The 13,916-nt window shown below is 46.3% G+C and overlaps 1 protein-coding gene across 9 annotated transcripts in view; it reads left to right on the forward strand.

The window, feature by feature from the left end:
* The window catches only part of SLC39A11 (solute carrier family 39 member 11), a 404,617-nt gene that overhangs the window by 82,874 nt on the left and 307,827 nt on the right, over positions 1-13,916 (forward strand). The window lies entirely within an intron of this gene.

The following is a 13,916-nucleotide window of genomic DNA, read 5'->3' on the forward strand; positions in this document are numbered from 1 at the left end:
GAATGTGGAATAAAAATGTCCTGTCTTGGGGAATATTTGTTTCCTTTTAACAGTTTTTAAAAAAACAGTGGGAACTTCTGATCTAATTTTGTAATCTGAAAGTATGTTAAAGCTTCCCACTTTTAGGTGCGTGTGTTCAGTGCTTGTACGGCCCTGTGACGAAGATCAAGTGTTGCACCCATACCATAGCTGATGTGTCTTCTACGGGGGTCTAGATCCTTCCCTTGTGGGAAGACGAACTTGCTCTAATAGGATTTTCCTTCTCTAGCTATGTGAGTCTGCACCAGGCAGAAAAATGTAGTTTGGTAAATGGCTAGTGAAAAATAGCCTTACTGCTCTGGTATTTTTCTTGAGTATCTGGATCACTAGACGCTACCCAGATTTCTCCCCTCCACGTATGGAGATGGGAGCACATCAAATAAAGAAGTGAGCCTTTCTGCGAAGAATTGCCTTAGCTTCTTGGGCGGGGTTTTATTCTTTATTATATAGTTGCATTCTTTATGAAAACCTGTTTTGAACCAGAATGCTTTTAACTTTTTAAAATTTTAGACAGGGGTTTTGAAAGGAGCCTAAGGGAGTTAGCTGTCCAGTTACCAGGGGATTTAGATGCATCATGTCTTTAAGCTCCTTTAACAAGTCCAGACTGAAACCCCAGCTGATAATTCTATTATTTTGGAGCATTTTGCATGCTGGCAATTGTATGTCCTAAATGTAATGTAATTTCACTCTTAAAATAATCGTGCATTTTTCTGTAAGTTCAGAGCTACTCTGTTTTGGGCATGCATCTGCTCTGGGCTGTAAATGAAAACTGTGGAAGTCGTTTTGAGAACAGAAGCTTTCCATTATGTACTGTTGGTTTGCTCTCTCTGGGGAAATTTTTTAAAAAATGACAAATCAATACCCTTTTATTCTCTTCAGTGATATTTTTCTTAGTTTTTTGCTTGTTGGGATGAACTTGCTATTTTCACAAGACACAGCGTGATTGCCAAGAAGACCGATGGCAAATAGAGACAGACGGTAACTTGTTAATTAGCAGCTTTCACTAGGCCCATCAAGAATTTACCAGCTGTGTTCTCGTGAAAATTCTCAGGGCATGTAATGGGTATTTTATTAATCTAAATAGTAGTACTTGCTAATGTAAATTTTGACAGTCACTGTGGAATTATTAATTTAACTTTAACTTTAAAAATCCCAAAAAGTAAGCTTAAAAAAATCCAGCACCTCTGCCAGGGCTTTGGAGGGGAGCCCAGAGCTGGAGCGCGGAGCAGCCTTGGAGCAATGGAGCTGCAGGCTTTTGCCTGGAGTGGGAGTGGAGCCGGAGCGCAGCTCCAAAGCCCTGCCTCTTGCATTGTTCTGCAGTTGAGTGACTTAAAAGGCGTAAGGTGGTAGTGATGAGTGGAGAGGAGAGACTGATATTGACTTGATGGAAGAGGCATGAAAGTGCAAGGGTCTCCAATCCTATATAACTAGGGCCCTGATCCTGCAAAGACATGCACAGGCTTAACTTTACTGTCATGAGCGTAAGTGTTCACAGGATCAGGGCCCTAATTACTGCCCAGTCACACTTAGCCAATATAAATCTTCAAGTCAGTGAATCCACTCAGTAAATGGGAAGATTCACCCCAGATCTACATAAAAGAAGATGATGGGGGCTAAGGGTGGGGTGGGGGAGTCCAGTGAGCAGTTGACCTCGTGCTAGTAAAACAGGAGTCGATCCCCTACTTTTCAATAAGTTGGGGAGGCTGCTCCATTTCCTTCCTTGTCTGCTTGTTGCCTTCATGCCCCCTTGTCTACATCATGTTCCCACTGGATGAAAGCGTGGCTGGAACGGGAGTGGATACCATCTGGACTGACCCCTAGTGAGCGCTCTGCAAATGTGTGATCTGGGTTTTACTTTGCCCCTCAAGTGTTGAACATCATCTTTCTCCTTATACAGACAGTGCTTTGACCTTCCATCTTCAGGTATTAGGTGAAGCCGTTCTAGAAACCAGTTTGACAAGCTGCTGCCCATGGGAACAGAGCAGCGTTCATTTTTATGGGTGCAGTTGCAGAGGTCTTTACAAAACATTTATCCGTTACTTAAAGCAGCTTGAAAATACACGTGCTTCCTTTGGAGCAATTTTGCCTGTACACCGTCTCAAGCAGATGTGTAAAGTGAAGTGCCGTGAAATGCACATCTTTAGTCTCGGCATGTTAACGCAATGTGGGATATGCATGCAGGCTTAATAACTGCTAACAATGTATTAAAGTCAAGGCCAGATTCAGTCTCCAGACATGAGACTGGTGTAATTGCCTCTCCCCTCCCATCGCCAGGTGCACGGTCATGCTACAGAGCCTGTGTTAATGTTGGTCTGTATTCCTTGATGCTATGAAAAGCGCTCCCCTAAAAGGTAAAATTCAGCCATGTGCAGAGGGGCCAGCCCAAGGGCCATGCAGCACTTGTGGCCTGTGTAAGCCCTCTGCATGGGTGTGCATTTCACCCACAGCAATTAGACTCTGGCCCAGCAGGAGTTGGGTGCACAGGGTCAGTTCAGGTTGTGTATGTGCCAAAATGCATTGCACCCGAAGCCCAGCCCTGGAATGTCCCTCCTGTGGCCTGGTTGCAGAGGAGGTTGTGGAGATGCACCTGTGTGGATTAGGAGAGGGGGCAGACTCAGAGCCGATACTCTGGTGGCATGGGCCCGCTTCTGAGTCTGGAACACAGTGCAGGCTGATTCCTAATTTAAATTTGCCATTTGCTTGCAAATAGTGTCCTTGCCTCTAATCTATGCTATTTACAATAGCACTTTGCTTAAAATAAAGCCAATGCAATGTAAAATCCTCTCTCTTAGGATCCGCTGTTATGCCTAAAATCAAATAGTTGTTAGATTTACCGTTTTGGAAATGACGTGCCATAGGATCTAATCTTCAGATTGTCTGATACTACCCCACTTTTCCACTGTTTGGTTCCCACTGCAGGCCAGGCAGCTATTGCTGAACCATGAGCCCTTGCGGATTTCCAAGGGTGATGCATCTCTGGGGCTTCAGCAGCTTCCTTAATTGACTGGTTTGTGGCATGAATCAGATGGTCCTAAACAGAAAGTTCTTGCCAAGATTTTTAGCCTGATGCTTGGTGCTTGAAACCTTTTAGGTTAGTTCTCTTAATTGATTTTCTTGATGTAGAAATCTTAATTCGAGGGCATGGAAGGGTTCAAGTCATTGAAGGGAAATACCCTTCCCTGTGCAAGGTTTTTGGAGAACAGAAAATAGCAGGCAGAGCCCCCTTGGCGGTGGGGTTGCCTGCGATTACAGAGAACCCCAGAAGAAGCGTAATGATCCAGCCCTGAGATGCTTGTTTGATTTCCCTCCTTCCAGGGTGGTTGAGTTCAGCCAAGTTCTCCTCGTTTTCCAGTCTGAGTAGCCGCCAGGCTCTGCTCGGTTCAGAGGTTGTGTTTCAGGTCCTCCCACCTCTGAATATCTTCATCCCAGTGGCCCTTTTTGGTCTCCTTCAAACCTCCTGAGCGAGGCTTTTCTCATTAGTCAGTGCACCGTGGGCCATTCCTTCCTTTTCAGCAGCAGCCCCTGTCTCAGATTGTGCTTTACTTGCGCTCGTTTTTGTCCTCAGAGTGACTTGATTTCCCCCTGAGTTGTTGGGCTCGTTGTTTGAATGTCTGTTCTGTCATTTTAGAAACCCATATACGTGCAGTGGGAGCTCTTGGGAAACCATAAAACAGATAGTCTATTCCGGCAGCAGACTATTTTGCTGATGTCGGTCTTCTCCAGACATTTCCCTATAAAAGAACAAGCTATGTAAGCACACATGGACTTCGCAGCCCTCTTTTAATTCACAGGTCTATTCTACCTTCCCTGCGAATACCCAGAGTCTGCACAGACGATTATTGTCAGGAACGCAAGTAACTTCAACATGGGCTGGTGCCTATGGACATCTCTGCAAAAACATGTAGACTATGCCCGCCAGTTAAGCCTGGCAGTGGAAATCCCCTCTATATGAGGGCCTGTGCAGTGCCCGCTCAGCTGAGTTTGACGTCAGGGTCAGGGTTCAGAGCCACTCCACCTACTGTCTTCTGGCTGTGGTTTCAGGATGCATAGGTATCCGGAGGCCAGAAGTTGACCCCTTACATCACAGCTACATTTAGGCTTTGCTCTTGTTTAGGTCTCAAGAAGGATTTGCAGACAGTGGTGTGTCTGGAAACTTGAGCCGTGAATCATGGTTATTGAAACTATATATTAACAGTATGGGGATGATGGTTCCCAGCGGTTCTCCAGCGCAGAATGATTCATGTCGCTCCAAATTAGACAGAAGAGAATGGGAGGGTGATGCTGCTCCCCAGCCAATCTTAGTCTTTCTTCCTCCTGCTTCAATTATTCCTGCTATAGCAGCATAAGTGAAGCATCCATCTCATCAAACAAAATGCTTTCTGGCTGGTTCCAGTTGCATTGTAACAAAGGCTCTTACACTGAAGTCCCCGAAGGGTCCAGAATTAAATGTTAACTATAATTTCGGCACTGGGAGCTCAGAGTGTTCCCCTGCCTTCAGAGAGGCACTGTTGGCTGGAGGGAATGTGAATCAGCATGGTGCGTGCTGAAACTGTGTCTTTGCAAATCAGGAGTCATTATTCTGCAGGCTGAAGGGGCTGCTCGGTGGAGCTAATTTGGGTGTGGGGGTTTGTGTGTGTGTGTACACGCGTGAGCGCCCACACACATCCATGCCTGCACAGAGTTCTCCCATGGGAAGTCAGTGATGAGTTGCATAAGTGAATAACTAGCTAGGCCAGTAACTAGGATTGTGAAGTGCCTCAGATGCAACCCTGCAGGTGGGATTCACCGCACAGATTGCTAACGTTTCTCAGCAGTAGAGTGGACTGAGGTGAACATGGCGACTCCTACAGAAGTGGCATTGTGAGGTGATTTCTTGCTAGGGACTGACTCCCTCATTTCAAGTGAGCTAGTGGAAGAGCGAGAGAGGTATCTCTCTCGGCTCTGAACACAACTCTCTAGTGATCCACAGAGTCATGGGATCGAGGAACAGAGTAAGGGAACTTTCCTGAGTCTTAAAGCCTGGCTCCTCTGTGGTCCTGGCCAACTCAGTGAGGCCCCCATTCTGCAAAATACTTAAGACACATGCCAGACTTCAAACATGTGAAAAAGGATCTGGGGGTTATAGTGGATCAACTGCAGAGCTACACAGCACCTTTCATCTGAGGATTTCAGGGCATGTTACAAATGGAGAAACTGAGTCAGAGTGAAGTGAAGTCATTTGCCAGGGATTGCTTAGGGAGTGAGTGACACAGCTGGGATTAGAACCCAGGTCTCCTGACCCAGGGTCCTACACTCTGAATGACACAGTGAATATAATCTAGGTGTATTGTCCTTATGACAGTGCACAGTCCATTCTGCCTGCGTTAAGCAGTTTCTCTTCTTTCTTCCATTTCCCTCTTGGTGACTGTTCTAGCCTCCTTTGAAAACTGATGATCACATGCCAGGCTGTCATGCCAGTTGGTTTCTTTGAAGTCTGCTGATATCCACTCCAACCCTTGGTCTTCCACTTGATCGTCTTCTATCCACGCTCCTTGCAGGAGCCATCCTACCGACACAGCTCGTAGGTCTCCGCTGGCTGTGCCCATGCTAACGCAGCCCGGCTTTCCTCATCTCGTCTTCAGCTGATGCAACCTGCGTTAGGTCCCTTACAGCCTCATTTCATTTCCTCTCATGGAGTGTCCAACCATTCGACCACCTCAACATCTTCGTTTCTGTGGCGGCGAGTGCACTGATTTCTCTTCCAGTGGCTGGCCAGGTCTCCGTTCGGTATGTTAGGATGGATCAAATCACAGTTTGATGCATTCTCCCTTTTTGCCTTCATTGGCATCTTTGGGGCTCAGCTCCTGCCATTGGCACCAAGCAGCTTTAGTACGTTGCCTGGCGTCGGTCCAGAGAGCGCTGCATTAAGCACTTTCCGAGTCTGGATTGGACCTCGGTCACTCCCTCCCCTTGCCGGCTGTGGTTTCGGCAGTTGCTGCTTTGACCTTCCAGCCCTCAGAAAGAAAACCCTTTTCAAATCAAAAACCGGTCCAGCAGACAGTACAAGAGAGCCCCTGGTCTCGTTCCCCCGAGGCCCCTTTTACGTCTCTCAAGATACTGGGCAAAACTCTACAAGTAACATCGGGATGAAAGAGGAGAAGAAATGGAGGGAAAGGAACTAGTGAGATAAAAAGAGGAATGAGATAACTGAGATAAGGGGACCCCTTAAACCAGCTGAGAGATGGGGTGAGCTGAATTCTTGGATGTACATTTTTGCCCCAAGTGGCAATTCGTAGGGAATGAACGTCTCCAGTATGTTACCTGGCTACGTCCTTGTAATCATGAAATTCTTCCTCTAAATCTACCCCCTTTTCTCCTGTCTCTTCTGAAAGCCTGGCTTGTTCTCTGCCTCGGAACGTCCATTAACTCCAGCAGAAGCAAGTGAAGATGGTTAGTCTTTTCCGTGTGTCTGCGACTTGAGTCAATAGAGCATGTAAGTCCCTGTCTTTCAATGGTAACTTCTGAAATACTTTATTGTATTCTTGCTTTTCAAAGCCCTTCTTGGTCCTGGGAGAAGTGCATCTGTAGTGGTTAATGGAAGACTCCCGTCCATGTTTTGAAGCTAGACGAAGACACACTCAGAAAGGACACAGTGACCCTACTGAGTGGTGCCTCTCACTCTTTTCTAGTGATGCTTTGATATGACCTAACACACAATCCTTCCGACAGGAGCCCTCGCTTCTTTCTGTGAAAAAACATTAAGGCAACTCTTAGTGATGACTTGTAGTAACTCAGCTAACCAAACCTTTGCTGAAGGTGGTGAATGCACTGTGTTTAGATGGCAAAGCCAGTGGACTTAATCTGGATTTACACCAGTATCAAGAGGAGAAGAATTTATCCCAAAGATTTTTGCAAGATTTACAATTGCTGTCAGTTTCCTGGGTGATCCTACAACACCAAACCAGGTTCCCCTTATATTTTTCCCTCTCTGTGATTTAGAGGAGGGCAAATGTTCCCGTTGTAACAGCCTTCTGTTGGTGCATGCCTCTCAATTGCAGTGTAGACACACCCTTTGTTGTAAAGTGTCTCTGCTGGTGACTCGGGAGCTGGAAGAGAGTCCCTTGCACAGTGCACAATGTCTGAAGTGATGTGGGTGGAAGTCTGCAAAAGCTCACCACGTAAACTCTCTTCTTTCCTTACTCTACGTGTGTGCAAGATGGAGTGTTGGGGGAGGGGAGAACCTTCGTAGCAGTGAAAGACTGATTCATTGCCATGATTTTCAGTCGGCACTGGGCATCTGTGCATGAAATATTCATGAAGGGGTTACAGCTTGCATAATGGATGGGCTCCTTATGCAAAATATAACATTTACTAGTTGGGAAGATCCCATTACATTCGTAATCACGTTGACACATTCGCACCACACTTGGTTCTCTACTGAGCTTGGAAAACTGCCACTTACAGCACATTGAGGCTAGCGATTAAAATCCAGATGAATCAAAGATGAGTGCCTCTGGCTATTTTAGTATCAATTTAACAAAACTAATGCCACGTAGCAGAGGATTTAAATGGCTAGTGATGGTCTATATCACCTTGTTTTAAAATCATTTCTAGCCTTTACATTTCTATGGAAGAAGGAAAATTTACATACATGCATGCTAAGCTCCTCGGTAATACATACTCTGGTCCCAATTCTGCTGCTAAACCGACGTAAATCTAGAGTAATTCATTGACTTCAGTGGAGTCACTCTGGATTTACACTGCTCGGGGGTCACATGCTTGGTAGCTTGTGTTGCACGCACCAGAGCTCCCTGCAACTAACTCTTCACTTCCCTGACAAGCTAGCTGGGTGCCACCCTCCTGTCCCATTCTATTTCAGGGACTCCTTGCGGCTCCCCCCATTCTCCCATAATCTCCCCGATGCCAGTGGCTCTGTGTGCTCCCCATTCTCCCCTCCTCCATGCCCAGGGCTACGTGCACACCCTCAGATCCTTTTTTCTCTCTTTTTTTGCCAGAGTTGTCACTCAGTGTCAACGTGTTAAATTCTATTGGGAGTATGAACAGGGGTATAATGCTGGAAGGTGTTAATGGGTGCCATCAACAGATGACAGGATCTCCATGTGTTCTCCGTTCCCCCTCCCTCTGCTCAGTTTCCCCCTCCCCAGATCAATAGAATTCTGGCTGTAGATGCCTACAACATTCCTGGACGCTTTGGAACTAATAGGATGTGGCGTTTAAAAATTACTCTGTTACGTAGACACAGACAGACAAATGCCATTGAGTCTCGTGTAAGGCCTCACAAACTCAGCCAGTTAAGATTCCCAGCAGAATCTCTCCCAGCTAAATATAATCTCATTTTTAGGAAAACTTCAGACTGTGTGCTACCTGAAGACAATTCTCTGCCTATATATCATCTGTTGCCGTTCTCTGATCTATTGTGAAGGGAATTTGAGAATAAGCTCTTTCTTGCTTAGTTCATCTGTTTCCCGATGCTCAATCCCCACTTGACATCAGGAGCTGAAGACCCTGTTTTCATAAATGTCACGTTTTAAATTATTATTTCTAGGAAGAGCTAGCCAAGGCAGAACTTTCTGACACATCAGCACAATGACTTCTTGGCTACTTGTTTTTCAACGCTCCCCTCCCTCCCCAAGAGCGTGCTAGATCTTGAGAGAATTCGTGTGCCATTTGTCAGGAAAGAGAGGTTTTTAGCTGGGAATAGAAAGGGCTGCATCGTGCGCCGGGTATTTTCTCGCTTCAAAACAAGGCAGGGATAAATCCGATGTCTTTGTCCTTCCTTTCCATTTCTCAGTAAAACAGCCTCCTAGGCTGGGTGTGAGCTATTTGCTGAGTGCATAGAGCTGCTTTATTTGCCCACGGAGTTGCTGTCTTGTCCAGCTCACAGCTTTAAAGAGCCCTTGGGATGCGAAAGATGCTGCATAGATTATTTAAAAAAAATCCAACTCTTTCTAAATTAGTGCATATGAAATTGCCTTTTGGCATCTTTTAATATTCTGTCCTGCCATTCCGTGCAAGTATCGTTTTGCACGGCCTTCCTGTCAACATATCCTTATTTTCTGGGCTCTCGCCAACACCCTCCAGGATGAAATGTGTCCTACAAGTTCTTAGCCCAGCAATGATCTTTTTTGCTGTTTTTGTTTAGATCTTTTCAACTCTTCTAAGTTACAGGAACTCCTACACAGCAACAATGCTATTGTGACTTTGGTGCAGAACAGGCCCTTCGGGTGTCTTGTTTTCTGGAGAGCGGCAGGGTGAATTGCTACCGCGTTTCCTGAGATGTGGCTGGGGTGGTAAGCAGTGAAGAGAGCACAAAATAAGTTTGCTAGGGAGAGAGGTATAATACAATAACCAGTTAGTGTGGCTGGGGGACTCCTGGTCTGCAGAAGTTGTCATGGGCTCTTTAATGTCCATCCGTCAGCCAGAGGTTAAGTGTCCCTGATGGATCCCTCCCACAGTGCGCACGCCAGGCTGGGGAGTGGGGTCGGGAGCTTCTCCCGTTAGCCCAGGGTTAGCAGATCCGGGAGGTGGCTTTAGTGCTTGTCTGTCTGTTCTAGAATCCAGTCCCTTGTCTTGGCTCTGTCTGTGAGGTGCTGGCCGTTGGCAAGTACGGGGATGCCTACGCTGCAGTCACGGGGTGTGATTGCAGCTCATGTGGACGTACCTGAGCTAGCGTTAATCTGGCTGGCTCAGGTACCAGAGCAGCAAAGCTGTGGCATGTGGGCATCAGCGTAGACTGTACAAGCTTGCCTAGAACCCTGGGTAATTCCATGGGGGGTTAGCCCGGGCAGCCGCGGCTTCGCTGCTGTGGTATCCGAGCTAGCTAGAAGAGAGCTAATGTGGCCATGTCTGTTGGCACGGTAATCGCACTCCAGGATTGCAGGATACGTCGCGAGAGGCTGGGGTGAGATCAGGAGAATTCTCATAGATCCTACAGGATGTCTCCTTTGAAACGAGTGGGGGATTTTACCAGCTCTCTCCCTGTGGCCCTGTGCTGTTCTCCAGTGCCATTATCTACCCACAGCCATGTGAGTGAAAAAGGCAGACCCAGCTTTGAAAGACCCCACCCACAACCCCTCTCCCCAGGCCCCTTACTCTGTTTGCACAGCATGTGAGATGCTACCGAGAGTCAGCCTTCTTGCCAGTGAGAAATGAATGTCGCATCCCTCACAGCTTGGCTAATGGGCTCTGCACCACTTTTGATTTAGCCAAGATTCATTAGTCTATGAGGCTAATTAAACTCAGTTGGGACCCACGCTATGAATTCAGGTCTGCTAGCAAGTGTGGAAGGTACGGAGATGTTGACTGTGGTGTATGTCTCTCTTAAACAGTGGAATCAGTTCCCAAATTGAATTTGCTGGCTCTAGGCAACATTTTCCGCTGGCTTAATTTCCTGGCTTCACCTGGCAACGTATTATTAGGGCTCTAAATTCTATTTTTATTCCGTGTTCCAGAGTTACTTAAATGAAGAGACCACTGGATAGTTCATTTCCCATCCGTCCATCTCTCTGCTGGACTCCTTGCTCATTACTGGGATAGTTATGTAATGTGTCACTTAGCAGTTTGTCTCCATAGCCCAGAAGTGTTTTAGCAAGAAAGTGAAGTACGGTAGAGGATCAAGCTGGAATGTAATCTCCCCACCACGTGCCTAGTAGGGTTGATCACATGGCATGACGTGACTTTCTGTACGTGTGAGTGAGCGTGAAGGTGTGATAAATGTGATCATGTGAATTGTGACATGCATGAAGATAGCGACCGGCAATATCCTTGTGTGGGAGTCAGCACGGGTGTGGTACGCATGTGTGTGTGAAGACGACTGCAGACCATGTGCATGATTGCAGGGAAAAAAACTGGTGCAAGGTGACATGATGGAAAAGTCACTGGTGTGATCACTTTGGCTTCCCCAAGTGACCTGCCACTAGCATACCTGGCATCGATCAAGTCATTAAGATACCAAAACATCCTTCCCAGAGGCATGTATATGTGAACCACACCAAAAAACTTTGGTCTGTGTGTCACAACCTGTTTGTCTCATCTCTTGGAAGCTGCCTGGGCTGAAATAGCATCATCTCCGAAGAGTTAAATGGAACCTGGATAGCAGAAGGGGAAACCCCATGAAAAAGGGGGGGAAATAGATTTCAGCCGTATTGAAGAACCCCTTAAATCTCAAATTTCATTGCAGTGCAGTCTGATCAACTAACCCATCAGCACCTCTTCCTCTGTTTCATTCATTAAACACAATAATTCATGTATTTTCTCTATATGATTTCTTCTTTGAATGGGGATGCAAATCACTTTTGTTACTGTACGAATGCTTCATAGAAGAGAAATGAAAGCCAGATTTCTGGAGCCCAGAGACCACAGGAATATTAATTCAGGAGAAATTTCAGGGCAGATATATGAAAGCATATTGAGGGCTTTTGTTTTAAGATGGGATTTATTCCCTTAGCAAAGTGGGGAGGATCCGCCCCTGCGTTATAAAGACATTGCGAGGATAATGAACTGATTTGCAAAGCCATACCCGGTTGTGCCAGGAATGATTTGCGTTGGCTTCAGCTGTGCGAACAAACTGTAATGAGCATCTGCAGTGGAGTTTTCAGGTTTGCATCTGGGATGCCAAAGGCTGGAACAACAAAGGGATCAAAATGTGGAGAACAAATTTAGCTCCCCCGCACCCAGGCACGGTTTATAAAAGTTCCTCTTTGGGCGCTCCCTGATCCCCCTTATTGGACTTAAATCTGTGCAGGGCAGCAGAACTGCATCCTGCCATAAAGTGAGGAAACCGTTGTACTGTTGGGCGACCTGTCCATTTGGTAGAAGCTCCAGTGTGACCGCGTGAAGAGGAAGTTTTTATATATGAAAATATAAAGTGCTGCTTTGGGGTTTTTTCCTTAGCCTTTGGTGGGGAAGCTTGGGAAGTGCTTCAGGTTGGCAGGCTCGGATTGCTTTCCCGGTGCTTAAATCCAACCCTGAACAAGTACACAATCCAAGAACTAAAGGAAAAGAAACCTTTCCGGATGCAGACAAGTGAGTGTTGCGGGCGTTGTGTTACAGAATAACAATGTGTAGCACTTGTGCGATGCTTTCCCTCTGCATGGTGCTGAAAAAACAGCGTCACCGGGGTGGTAAGTACCACCCCCATTTCAGAAGTGAGGGAAGGAAAAACTGAGTGGGGGAATTTGACTCGATCAGGGCTTTGCAACTCATTGAGGGCAGCATTGTGATTACTGCCTCTGGACCGTGCTACCCTCAGATGCTGTGCACTGAATTTGACCACCCTAAAGCTAATTCCACTGAACCATCTGGTTACCTAGGGTGGTGGTGGAATCTCCTTCCTTAGCAGTTTTTAAGGCCAGGCTTGACTAAGCCCTGGCTGGGATGATTTAGTGGGGGGTTGGTCCTGCTTTGAGCAGGGAGTTGGACTAGAACCTCCCGAGGTCCCGGCCGACCCTGAGGTTCTATGATTCTGTCTGTCTAACTGCTGTAAGCTCCACTCCTGTCCCAGTCTTGCCTGCGGTGAGGGAGCTGCTGCTGAATAGGGGTTAGGCTGTGGATGTGCTGTCAGAAAAAAATTCCTGGTAATTTGGTGGTTCTGGAAACTGGCTTTAAAAATCTTAACGTTTTCCTGATTATGGGGCGCTGTCCTGCAGGTTGTGCTGTCCATCTCTTTTGCCTCTGATTTTGATTCTGACACATTTCAATTTGGCTTTTCTGTGGGCTAAAACGAGACTGTTTGAGTCAAGGCCTCTTTTGAATGTGGTATATGGCATAGGATGATGGAATATGCCTTTTCACTAAAAATCAATGTTTTATTTCCTCCACTAGGAAGCTTTTCCAGATACAGGTATTGATCGTGCTGATAAGAGCCACGTTCGCACCATAATTGCTCTTTAAATCATTGGCCCTGGTAGTGTGGATACAGCTCACTCTTCCAGGAGCGCTTAGAAGGTTGATTATTCAGTGTTTGTTCAATGGCTTACAGCACAGAAGTAATCCTAAAGCCGGGGGATTTAGTTCTACAGAATGGCAAAAGAAAACAAAATCCAAATTTATTTGTGAAGTCTGACTTGTTAGGTCAGCTGATGGGATAAAATCTGGGTCTAAATATACTCCCTTTTAGTTCTTTCTAATCTTTTCTGCCCCCCACTGTCAATCTTGGTAAACTTAGTGCTAAGTGGACCAGTCTGGAAAATGTAATATCTAGTTCTTATCTAGTGCTTTTCACCTGTAGATCTCGGAGGGCTTTATAAAGAACATCAGTATCATGACCCCCATTTTACAGATGGGAAAACTGAGGCATGGGGCAGTGATGTTCATGGGGGAGGGCAGTCAGCCTCACCTAAGTCCCCGGAAAAATCATGGAGCAGGTCCTCAAGGAATCAATTCTGAAGCACTTAGATGAGAGGAAAGTGATCAGGAACAGTCAGCATGGATTCACCAAGGGCAAGTCATGCCTGACTAATTTAATTGCCTTTTATGACAAGATAACTGGTTCTGTGGATGAAGGGAAAGCAGTGGACTTGTTGTTCCTTGACTTTAGCAAAGCTTTTGACACGGTCTCCCACAGTATTCTTGTCAGCAAGTTAAAGAAGTATGGGCTGGATGAATGCACTATAAGGTGAGTAGAAAGTTGGCTAGATTGTCGGGCTCAATGGGTAGTGATCAATGGCTCCATGTCTAGTTGGCAGCCAGTATCAAGCGGAGCCCCAAGGGTTGGTCCTGGGGCCGGTTTGGTCAATACCTTCATAAATGATCTGGAGGATGGTGTGGATTGCACCCTCAGCAAGTTTGCAGATGACACTAAACTGGGAAGAGTGGTAGGTATGCTGGAGGGTAGGGATAGGACACAGAGGGACCTAGACAAATTGGAGGATTGGGCC

This window comes from Lepidochelys kempii, chromosome 14 (genome assembly GCF_965140285.1).
Source record: "Lepidochelys kempii isolate rLepKem1 chromosome 14, rLepKem1.hap1, whole genome shotgun sequence".
Taxonomy (NCBI): domain Eukaryota; kingdom Metazoa; phylum Chordata; order Testudines; family Cheloniidae; genus Lepidochelys; species Lepidochelys kempii.